The 12770-nt window shown below is 34.5% G+C and overlaps 2 pseudogenes; one reads left to right on the top strand and one right to left on the bottom strand.

The window, feature by feature from the left end:
- The first annotated feature begins 4508 nt into the window (after positions 1-4508).
- On the top strand, positions 4509-6883 carry LOC128175140 (uncharacterized; annotated as a pseudogene).
- Positions 6884-7370: 487 nt separating this feature from the next.
- Positions 7371-8551, bottom strand: LOC128175488 (uncharacterized; annotated as a pseudogene).
- Positions 8552-12770: the final 4219 nt, after the last annotated feature.

Raw genomic sequence — 12770 nt, 5'->3', positions numbered from 1 at the left:
CTTATCTTTTTTAAAAGGCTTGAACACATCTCTCAGCGTCTTTCGTCAGACAACCTAAAATTAAAACCTTCAAAGTGCATACTTTTTTCAGATATTTGTTGCTAAATAATCCAGTAATCACCGTCTGAATGTGATAAAGTCTCAATGATCTAGAGTGCTGAAAACCATTTGGAAGCTACGGGATAGGTTGGAGGTGATGCATGGTCTGCAGTTAGTGTACTGCACATGTATCTGTGGTGTTAGTAGTCCTGGTCACTTCCAGTTGATAGTCCCTGCCTCCCTACAGAATCAGGCTCTCAGGCATTACCATGATATCCCCATAGGAAGTCACTTAAGAGCTGAGATATATTTGGACAAGATCAAAAATACCTGGCATCTGCCTAAAATGAAAGGAGATATTGAGAAAAATTGCTTACAAAGTGACCTTTGTGCAGAAAAAAAAAAAGTCTAGGAAAAACAGCTTATTTACAGCAATATATACTAGGAAAACCAATGGAGCGGGTGTCTATGGATGTTCTGGGTCCACTTCCACTTAATACAAATGGAAATAGGAATAAGGTAAATATTAGTAGTATGCGACTGTTTCAACAAGAGTACAGAAGCTTTCCCAATACCAGATCAAGCGTCAAAAACAATAGCCAACATTTTAGTCAAAGAATTTATGGAACCCTACTCCACATTCACTCAGATCAAGGTCACTCCTTTGAAGCCAATTTAATTAAAGACCTGCAAGCATTGCTTAGAATAGAGAAAACTCGAACCTCCAGTCAACGTCCACAAGCCAATGGTCAGGCACGTAGCATCGGGGGGGGGGGGGGGTCTGCCCCCCCCCCCCCCACTTTTTTGCCCAGCAAAGATTTTTCTTAATTTTATATACAAAAAAGTGAATTAAGATAAATTTGCCCCCCCCCCCCCACTTTTCTTTTTAAAATTTAAAAGTATTCATGTACCAACTGCCACCCCCTTCCCCCCGCACGGATTAGGGTTTTCATGATTTTAGAAAGTAGCCTTTTCTTATGATGGCATATCTCTGCCCCTTGTGTGCAAGTTATTTTTCTATCAAATATGTCGACATGCAACATAATTATGTTGACATGCAAGAAAATTGAAATGAGATAAGAATCATACAAAATCTCAAAATATCGCCCACCTGTGACATCCAAGATACTAGATGGTATCTTTTTATGTCGACATGCAACTTATTTATGTTAACATGCAAGATAAATATGCTGACATACAACTTATTTATGTCAACATGCAACTTATTTATGTCAACATGCAACTTTTTTATGTTGACATGCGAGATGAATATGTTGACATGCAACTTAGTTATGTTTACATGCGAGATGAATATGCATCCGGAACACCTCGGGCCTTTCACAGAAAAACACCTCGAAAACGAATATACCCATGTGACCGAAAGTAGTTCCTCACGTGACTTAAAAATGGCGGATTTGTTATAGCATGGGTGAGTTTATCTTTTCCAGATAGGAGCCTAGAGGTAAATAATTAATGTATATTATTATGTATATATGCAAATAATGAAACGTGATTATCATACATGTAGAATATAGAAGTTAGTAAACACACACTATTCTGTAATGAGTTTTAAGTAATTGAAACGTGTCCCCATTTAACTGTACCAGGTCTTGTCAACCAAAAGTTGTTCCGTTTTAAGTGTCTTGATGCGGATTTATGTTATTTATAGCCAAATTAATTTTTTTTTAATTTTTTTGCACTGTAAATTTATAGCCAACTTGGGATATTTATATCCCAAACGGACTATCATCCCGTTTGGGCGATAGGTCCCAACCTGTGTAAAGCACAGGAGCTCTACCTTATAAATACCTTATATGTATTTTTTTAAATTAAAATAAAGAATAATAACACGCCTGGAACAAGCTCCTGCTATAATGTCATTTTTTTAACCATTGCATAGATTGAATTTTCTTGTTGTATGTTTATATATTTATATGTTAAACCTATGAAGTAATTTATGTTATTTATTTAGTACATAATTGTGAAACTTTTTTTTTCAGTATGGAGAAGAAAACAACACCAGTCAAAATATTATATCCCAAAAATTGCGTAACATGCTTTGGAATACCTACAAGACTAATAAATATTTTTGGAAATAAATCTCGCAAAGATTCCTTTGTGGAAAAATTGGAAAACATTCAAGTATCAACTACTCTGATTTTGAAAATAGCGACGAGGTGTACATTTGTGAGAAATGTTATAGAATTGTTTTAAACTATTCTATGTTTAGAGAAACTGCATTTTTAAATCATGAAAAATTCTGTGAAAGCATTCGAAGAAAAAGATTACCCAGAAAGTGTAAAAAGGCCACATAAAACTAAGAAGATTTCTGTGGCAGAGCAAATAACACGGTCTGTTGAAAAACTGTGCATAAATTCACAAAGTAGTACAACAAATCATCATAAGAAGGCAAAGAATAAACTTGACTTACCTGAAGATGATTTTTCTAATTCAATTAGCATAGAAAACAATTCTGGTTCAAGAGAATCTTTTAATTTAAAAACATTCTTCGAGAAACTGGATTGTTTTTATAGAAATTAATAGGAAAGGTGAGACTGTTTTACAAGAGAAGAACTCCTTTGAGCTGTTGAATGGTGCTGTGTTTGAGAAAGCTTTGAGAGAGTTGAAAACAAAAGTTTCACTTTTGGGTGTTGGAGATGAAAGTGAACTTACAACTTCTGAAAAGGTGACAATGGCTACCATGTATGGTATGATCATGCAGAGTAGAAACAAGCAGTCCTCAGCATTACAAAGAGTGTATACAGCACTTGTTATCAGAAGTCATGCGGATAATATGGTGAGTCTTGGTCCTTAGGTAAACAATCATAAATAAAGATATAATTAATATAATTGAATATATTAAAACATTGGCATGATTGTAATAGTTATACATGTGTATGTACATTTTTGAAAAGAATCACTAATTTTTTTTTTGGGGTATTTTTTCAGCTTCTTCAGAGACTAAATAAAGCACACATCCTCTTTCCACTAGTTCCAAAAAATATTTCATGGATGACTTGGGGAAATACTGTGATGAAAAAATCATATAGAGTCTAAGAAGTGGGAGGGATGGCAAGATAAACGGTGACAACTTAGACTTTCGAGTGGCTACACACGAAATCAGAATGAATATTAAAGCCAAAGACTTTCATTTCTTTGCTTTAGACTTTACCCCAGACAGAATAGATCTTTCAAAGTACAGTGACAAAGGGAGCATCGGTGATGTCAATTCTGTAAGAGTTGAAAACTTCCTGCCATCTCTATAAGAGGAGAAAATATACAGAGAAAGCTTGAAAATCATTTTAGCAAGATATATGGTTGCTTTTTCCAACAAATTTACATGGATGAAAATGTGCATTCCAGACCACGTACCGCATGAACCTGCTGAGGAAATGTCACAGAAATCCACTCCTTTCCTCATGCCAATACTTTTAAAAAATGAGACATCATACTCTGACTACATTGATATATTAACATCATATACTAATCAGTTGAAGGATTGGTATACACGAGCCGGTCGAGGTTCAATACAGTTTCTTGGCTTCTGAAGTTTTGTTTTTTTTACCTTCTTTACTTGGTTAGTGTTTGTATTTTTTTTAACAAGTAACAGTAATTTCAAGATTATGATATATTGGTATGCTTTCAAGAATTAATCTATTATTCAATCTGAAAGAATAATTATAAAATATTAATAAGTTGTAAATTTGTCATCTTATGATATTAATTAAACATTTATTTTGTAAAAATTTAAATAAAAATAGTGCAAAATAAGTCTGATGAAAATAACACATGTAATTACAAGTCATTTAAAATCTAATGCATACATTTTATTGCATGCAGAAGATATCGATACTCAATACAAAATTTATTTTATCATGTTGACGTTAATTTGTTTTAGGTGAAGAATTTCCCAAAATGAAGGTACCAGTTGGTGGGGACCAACTGACGCGAGAGAGACTCCAGTGGGCTATAGCTTTGAGGTCTGGTGCCCATACCAGTTTGGAAAGATTTGATAATCTGTCTCCAATGATTGTTGCGCTCTTTCGCACACTACAGGATTTTCTAGAGGTAATTTATTTCAATTAAATTGGCTATATTTTTCTTCCATTTGAAAGAAGGGAATATTGGACCATTTGGTGACAAGTGAATCTATGCTTAACAATCATCAAACTTCTTTGGACAAACTTCAAGGTCAAGATGAAAAGTTCATGGACAGGGCAAAAACTTTATGCCCTTGAAGCTTCAATTACATGGGAAATAATAAGTTGAATTTAACATATTTTTTTCTGATACCATTAGGATCATGTTTGTTTTTTTTTTTATCAGTTTTATTTTTATTGTGTACATTGTATAATCAATCATGGCCACGGAGATTGTATTTTGAAGTTTTGTTAAATTGAGTCAGTATCTCCTCTATAGCTAGGTTTGGTCCAAAATAATTGTTTTTAACTTTTCCTTTGTAGAAAACCTGTAAACGATTCCTCAACTTAAAGTCATCAAGAGATGAAGGCAGTTTGGCATGGGATAAGATAATTCTGCACCGTTCCAATGTAAATGGGAAAGTGAAAAGCAGGTTTGCCGCTCATGAGGACTTTGTTACAACTGTAGGAAAAGGACTTTTCAGAGAATTTACACTGCATTATTTTGACATGCCTGAAGAATCAAGTGAGATTCCTGAAAGTTATTTACCAACTAATGTGCACCTACTCCACAAAGTAAAACGTGAAAAGATATTTCATCAAACAATGGACAAAATCCTTGATAAAATATTAGTTAGATTTTGGGTAAGTAGCACATTTAAATTTATATGACATTCTAACTTACAAAATACCATTATTCAAATTTTAATTTCACTGTAGGTTTTAGCTCACTAAAGGTGAAGGCTGAAATATTCTCTTCTGATCAAAACTTTTCTGTCGTAGTTGTCATAAACTTTTCATAATGTACTCTTCTTAGAACTTCTTCAAACCATGACCATGGGGGATGGGTGTAAAAAAAAGACCAAAGTATTAAATCAAAGTTATGTAAAGAAATATATAGGAAAAATCATTACAAATTTCTGTCTTGATAATTTATATTAAGAAGCAGCATCCTCATTTTTTTAAGTTAGTGTATTGTAGATTCAAATTTAAGAAAACCATCTTCCCTGGGATAAGAAGTAATATTATTAAAATTAGACGTAAGATCCACTCGCATTCTCGCTACATTAACATCTACCAACATTCAATAGAGGGTAACGTCCGAGGTTAAATTCAGAACAACTGGATACTTATTCACTTCAGCAAATATACAATACTTTTGTTGGCGACAATTTGATTGGTTGATAGATTTTGACTTCTGACATGACCCTCAATGGGATGATGTTAGTGTAGCAAGTGGATTTAACATCTTAACTAGGTAGATTGCACTAGATGATGAAATGTCTAAGAAAAAAAACTTTAAAAATTTTCTAAAGCCACTGATTAGTCAAAATATGGAAGCATACTCAGTTAGTGTAGATTCAGTTTGGTTTGTTTAAAATCATGCCCCCCTTTGCCAAGGGAGGAATGAGACCACTTATCAGCACTGAACTGAAATTTGCTTTTCATTTATCCAAAGTGTTCAGGTGAGTGATGTGGCCTATGAGTCTCTTGTTACAAGTATTTATGTGGTGCATGCTCATGTTGCACATACCGGTATATTTAACTGCATGAAAACCAAAGCCATAACAAACCTATCAGATAAAATAATGGTTTGCAACTGTTCAATTGCTAAGTACTCATATATATTATTGTAAGTTAAAAATTTCAATTATGAACAGTTTTCACTGTATATCCTTGTTTTGCAGGATTTGGAGAATGACAAGTCTTCTCTGATTTTGGACTTGAAAGTTAAAATTCAGAGCACTGATTTACTGATACAAGCTCCTGTACAAAACAGATATGCCAAATTGAATTTGCGCAAGGGACAAGAAAATAGGATTACCATTGTACAAATACCAATTGCTTTGCTTACAATTGGCAAATCGGTTCAGTTGACTATAAATGGAGTTACAGTATCTGCAACAAGAATTAACAAGGAAACTGATGACATTCAGAATTACTCTGTGTGTTTTCTACAGTATGTATTTCTTATTTGGAATTTCATGGATGCAATCAAAGAAGGTGATATATTTAGAACAAATGTATGTTTAAAAACAATGATTCCTTTGTTTTACTGTCACTCACTACTATCATAATATCTAGCTAAATGCATTGATTACATTCAGAAGACAGAAATCCTGCTTTCTACAAAGATGTCCATGAAAGCGAGAGCTGCATCATTCATTAATAAAAGTGGGCGAATTGAAAATAACAAACCAGCAGACATGGAAAAAGAAAATCAAGTAAAACTTCTAAAAGAACTTATCAGAGGACTTGGTTCCAATAAAATTGTTGGAATCTCTAAAGCTGCACAAGTTATCGAATCTGTGGTCCATCACTTTGAGGAAGAAGCAGGGATCTGTGAGGTCAGAACAACACATAAATCAAGATCTCTGGAAAGTGACCTAAAGGTAATGTTAGAAAAAACCAGGGAATTGGATCCATTTAGTAACCAAGGGAGAAGTTTGCAATCATACAAGGGAATAAATGCTAATCCTATCTATTCTGTAAACAAGGAAAAATTTCCTCAAGTTGTCCTAAGAACGGCACAAAGATTATGTAGGGGACAGATTTCTGACCAAACAGAAGAAGACACTAGTGATATCGAGGGTGGTGATAGTGATAGTGATGATCCCGGTTCTCTTTTTGAGTGATGTATAGACACAAAAACAATATTTAAAATTTCTACTTTCATTTGAAAACTTGTTATTTATAAGTTGATAAAAATACAAAGTTAATCCTCAAAATACTTTTCTTCATTGTGTTACTTAAACAAACAAACAATACATGTATATATTCTCAGAATTGACAGCTATGTTGGACTTGTAAGTTTAGTCAATAGGTGCTATATTCACTTAAGAATGTTGATTCAAAAATACACAATATTCCAACAACATGGATGTATAACTACTCATCATTTCTACAACTTGAACAACAGTTTTTCTTTTCCCCTTCAAACAAAGTCTCGGAAAAGCCAAAATGTTTCACCAATAATAATCGTAAGCACAAGTCATCACTCTTAGAGTAACGTCTCATTTTATCAGTCATTCCTGGTCGGTTGGCAGCAATGTCACTTTTGTTGAAGTACAGTGTTGCTCTGCTCGGCTGTCCCTCTCTTCCTGCTCTCCCTGATTCCTGCATGTACTTCTCTAATGAAGTTGGTGGTCTAAAATGCATGCGAATAACAGACGGATTTTAGTTTCAAGTTTTCTAAGTTCCGTTATAATATGAGTCTTCATCCTTGTAGTATAGTCCTTGTGAAACATAGTGAATATGCGGTTTTCGGGTACCTGTTCCACTGGGTCATAAGCATCTTCATCAAGGAATTCCTCTGTGAACTGGTAACAGTATGCCAGGGACTCAAGGCTATCCATGTAGCATATCGACCAGGGAATGCACTTTGTAAACTTTTCAGTTCAGTACAAAAAGGATTTATTAAGTCATCATACTTGTCGTTTTTCTTCACATTTGGAAGTCTTGTTCTTATCTCATAATAAATATTTGGTCTATCTGGGTTGCTAGTAACCAGTTTCACATCTCTTAGCTGTAAAATTTCACATAGTTGTTCAATGCACTTTGCGGTTGCAGTGGCAGTTAGGCTAAATGGGGTATCCTCGGAAAAATAGCTGTCAATTCACCAAGCTTGCTAAAAGATGGCCTGAAGCTGTCAACCCTGAAAAAATACAAGATATTGGGTTATTTTGGTATGCTCAAAGTTAGCGTTTTAGTTCACATAAGTGGAAAGCTCATGTGAGGCCAAAATAAAATTATTGTGTCTTTGGAAATGCCTCCCGCCTCATTGAAATGCCCCCTCCTGAAAAATGTTACACTCATACACAAAAAAAGACAGCATTGAAGAAAATAATTAGGCATAATTCTAACTTATTATACATTAATTTTGACCTCAGTATTATAACCTCAAATTGCATTTTCTCTGACATGGTATATTTACTATTAAATCTTATTACTTCCTTCCAATAACATTGTGTAAAGGAGACATGATAGCAATTTGAACCCACTAATCCAAGTTAGTAAGAAGCACTGACACAATTGTTATGATCAATTGAAATTGTTTGAAAGACTTACCATTCTGAAACCATGTGCACTTCATCAATTACAACACAGCATACTTGTTGAATTTTCTTTGTAAGTAACATTCTCCTAAGTTTGCTATTTGTTGTCACTGTCTCTGGATGGACATAAATTAGCGTAAAATCTGCCATATTGAAATGGTCCATGTTTGCAGGTTTTATACATTTATCACCTTACCTGGAAACAATGTTAAAGAAAGAGCCATCCATTGTAAGGGAACATGCACTTATGTTCATTTCACTCAAGGACAGAAGCTGGTCCTCCATTAGGGCTGATATCGGGGCAACAACTATCGCTGATCTTTGTTGGAACAGGTAGGGGATATGGTGAAAAATCACACTCTTCCCAAAACCAATAGGTAAAACATCAGTCTCTACCTTTGTACACATACCCAAGCACTTCCCTCTGTTCCTTCTTTAGTTCAATGTCGCCGTAAATATTTGTGGCAGTTTTGAGAGCAGTTATCGGTCATATTGAATTTTCCACGTGCATTAGTTTTGTTTCGTTTTTGAAATATACACGATCTTATGTCAATTATGCTTTTATCTCTTTAATTAAGCGATTCAAAGTATAAAAATGTCTTTTATTGTATTCAAAACAAAAAAATCATAGAAAAAAGGACTTAGTGAATTGCTTCAAATGAATCTATTTTTTTTTCAGCAAATTACTATTGTTGACTTCCGCCTTATCACACCTCCAACCGGATAACCCCAATTTTTGAGTATATTAATGGTTCATTTCCGAGGTGTTTTTCTGTGAAAGGCCCGGGGTGTTCCGGATGGATGAATATGTTAACATGCAACTTATAAGTTGTATGTCAACATAACTAAGTTGCATGTCGACATAAATATGTTGTATGTCAACATCTTTATCTTGCATGTCAACATAACGCAGTTGCATGTCGACATAAATAAGTTGCATGTAGACATCAGTAGGTAGCGTCTAGCATCTTGGATGTCACATGTTGGCGATATTTGAGATTTTTTATAACTCTAATTTGATTGTAGTTTTCTTGCATGTCAACATAGTTATTTTGCATGTTGACATAACTATCTTGCATATCAACATATTTAACTTGCATGTCGACATAATTAATTGAAAAATAACTGTTAATTGTTAAGATTTATTTGGATGAGTCTGCCCCCCCCCCTTTCAAAAATACAGTAGATCTCTTCGATAGAACACTGGTAAACATGCTCACAGTGTACTGCCAAACGGATAAAAGGAAATTGGATGAGTTCTTATCTCAGGTAATGGTGGAATACAGGGCAGCTAGTCTCTACAGCATCGGAGTTTCTCTTAACAAAAAGTATTGGGTAAAAATATGCAAATTGGAAGACCCTTATTTTGTTCCCAAGAAAATTGATGATGCCATCTGCTTTGTAAAGCGGTCTCATAAACAGTGAGGTAAGTTTACCACACAGAAACACTGCTTCCAAACAAGGACTAAACCCCACCCAAATGGTACCAGAGTAATAATCAACAATAAAATCAACAAATGTTAGGAAACAACCAGTACAAGTAGATATTGAATAGTAGGATGATAGAAGAGGTCATTTTGTGGGTTTTTTTCTTGTGAGTCAAATGGAGAGAGGTGACGGATGTGCACAGTCTACAATTTTAATTCATTCGTTGTATGTAGTTACTCATTGTTCACTAAGTATTTCAAATCATTTATGAACTACACTATCCAAGCCATATCTTGCCAACTTTTCCTGTTGAACTTTCAGAATGACTCTCCAGTGTTGTCTCATGGAGAACGGGAAGATGTGGAGCCCTGTTTGGCAGTAAGCGAAAACTGAAGAAGCATTTATCACTAGCGCCTCATAGTGCCTTGCGAGTCATTTATCCCTTTTGTTGTGACAAGGAGAACAGCTTTAATATGGCAGGCGACCTGAAGTCCCATATTGAAGAGCACCACAAGGATGCAGCTTTAGCAAAAAAACACGTTTCTATGGATGGGCTGGTCTGGTTGTCGTACAATCTTGTAGTTTACAGAAACCTGATGGAACCGACAGACAGGAATGCCACAGCTTCCTCCCGGCTGGGATCCCTCTTACTTGGGTGGACAAGGAAGATATAAGCGATATTAGCGATCCCTGCTCGCCCGAAGGTGAAGAGAGGCCGATATGACTTAATCGAGGTGTGGGACAGACCTGTCAATGACTTCAGAGTGTTTCCACAACGACAACAGAGTCAACGCTAATTCTCCACACTTATTCACTCTGAGCGTTTTCACCCCAAACTCTAGTTTAGTCTTGGGACACGAGAGTTCTACGAAAACAGCGAGAGTTTGAGCCTGGGATTAAATTGAGTTTAAATCCCACACGATGCAGGGTTTGATGGAGTAAGGATGGCGTCAAGCGGTAATAACAACACGCGAGTGAATCTTTGTTTCTTTTATTTTGAAAAAAATAGAAAAAGGTTTGAAAGGTTTTTAATTAAATCGTTTTAAAGAACTTTATAAAATTAATTAGGGCCCCGCACGGATTTGCGGGTGCCCTATAGTAATCACTCTGTCCGTCCGTCCTTCTGTCCGTCCGTCTGTCACTCTTCCGTCCACAAATTTCCTGTTTTTTTCTAATAACTTTTTTTATGGTTGCCCAATCAAGTTCAAATTTGGTAGTTCAGTAGGCAGAAATACATATTTTGATGCTAAGTTTGGTTCTCTATGTCTTCTGGTTTGGAGCTGGGGTGGTGGGGTAGATTCCTAACTATGCATAAGAATGAATGGACAAAGAGAGATAACTGCTGAGAATGAATGGGCAAAGAGAGATAACTGCTGAGAATGTTACCATTGTATACATGGAAGGCTGTGCAATATTTGTCCTTTGGGATTAATTAACCTTCCACAGGAAGAAAATCCTAAGCTTTATCTTTATCTGTCACATTGAGATTAATTACTGCACTGCTTGTGTCTGCAAATGAATTAAGGTCAATTTTGAATGATGTGTAGTATTGTGTACATTCTTTGAAATATGGATTTAAAATATAATATTCATATTTTATTTTGGTTAAAATACCGTACACAATGATTTTATTATGATTTTATTGAATTCTAAAATCAAGATATATATTAAGATATCCTTTTTCACTGTTTTATATTTTAATTATTTATTTTATTTTTTTTCTGCCTTAATGCTGTTAATTTTACAGGTAATCAGATAATAACCCCATTCTGTCATTTCTGAAAAAAAAATCTTATTGTTAATTTAGAAGAAAAGGATGAGAGAGCAGAACATTTATTCCCCTGGGATTAATTATCTTGCCTGCTACAGAAAATGTAGAGGCTTATCTCTATCTGTCATATCGAGATTAATGAACATCTTTGTCTGCACTGATGTTTGTTTTCAAGCAAATTAAACTCTCATTCCATGAGCTGCACCCTAACATTTTTACCCCTCAGTTTAAAGGATGGTATTTGATAAAGAATATATTGCATTCTAGTCCAAATACTTATATTCTGTAAAATAAAAAAAAATATATGAATTAAAATAAATAAATAAAAAAAAAAATATTAGATATCAGTTTTTTCATTTTTATTTTTTTTTAAAGGATGTTTTGGTGTTGTTGTTGTTTTTGGTTGCTATGTTTATATTAAAGGAAACTTAAGAATAGTACCTAAAATTGTTTCTTCTGTAAGCCCTGATTAAATTCAATAAATGGATGAGAGCAGGATAATTAATCCCCTGAGATTAATTATCTTGCCTGTTTCAGAAAATCTAAGGTCTGTCTTTATCTGTTATATATGTATTACCATACACATGTGTCTGCAAGTGATGTTTGTTTGAAGTTGAGGCAAAGCCTAGGTATCATTGCATTGGTATCAATTCTTTGTTTTGTTAACAAATTTTATTTCATCCCATGTTAACCCCCTTTATCCCGTGGATATGACTCATTGGATATTTTTTTGATATCCCACAGTTGTGACTTTACAATGGGATTTGCGTAGGCATAATGAAGTAAAATAATGTGGAGTTTTATAAACAGTGTAAACATTGATTGTGGTGTATAAAACATGGGATAAATAGAATCTCATTTGTAGTATAATATGATTTTTATCCAACTTGTGTGTTTTATCCCCTCACTAAGGCTCAAGAAAAAAACACTTTAATTGTTGGATGAAAATCATATCCAACTACAAATCACGAGATCCTATATATTCCAGTTCTTTACATCTTCTGCCGGGCATTTATTTTTCATCATTGTTAATATAAAGAGGATGGAATTCAAAGTTTTTTTCACTTCTCTATATTAATTGTCATAGCGGGGCCCTTCCTGACTGGTCAGTTTTCTAGTTTTATAATGTATTCAAGAATGATCGGCAACGTAAGTTCGTCTCGATTCCTTATATTTAGTTATAATGAATAGAGATATCGCTTTAAAACGATTAAAAGTGTTATTGAAATGTTGAAAATATTTTCTTGTATAAAAGGCATGAAGAACGGGGAAAACATGTCAGTTCTACTACCAATTTAAAAGTACTCGTGTATCTACATGCAGGTACGAAGCATCGGT

The sequence above is a fragment of the Crassostrea angulata genome, chromosome 3, assembly GCF_025612915.1.
Source record: "Crassostrea angulata isolate pt1a10 chromosome 3, ASM2561291v2, whole genome shotgun sequence".
Taxonomy (NCBI): Eukaryota; Metazoa; Mollusca; class Bivalvia; order Ostreida; family Ostreidae; genus Magallana; species Magallana angulata.
Note: the sequence above shows the minus strand (reverse complement) of the source record. Positions and strands in the feature narration are given on the sequence as shown.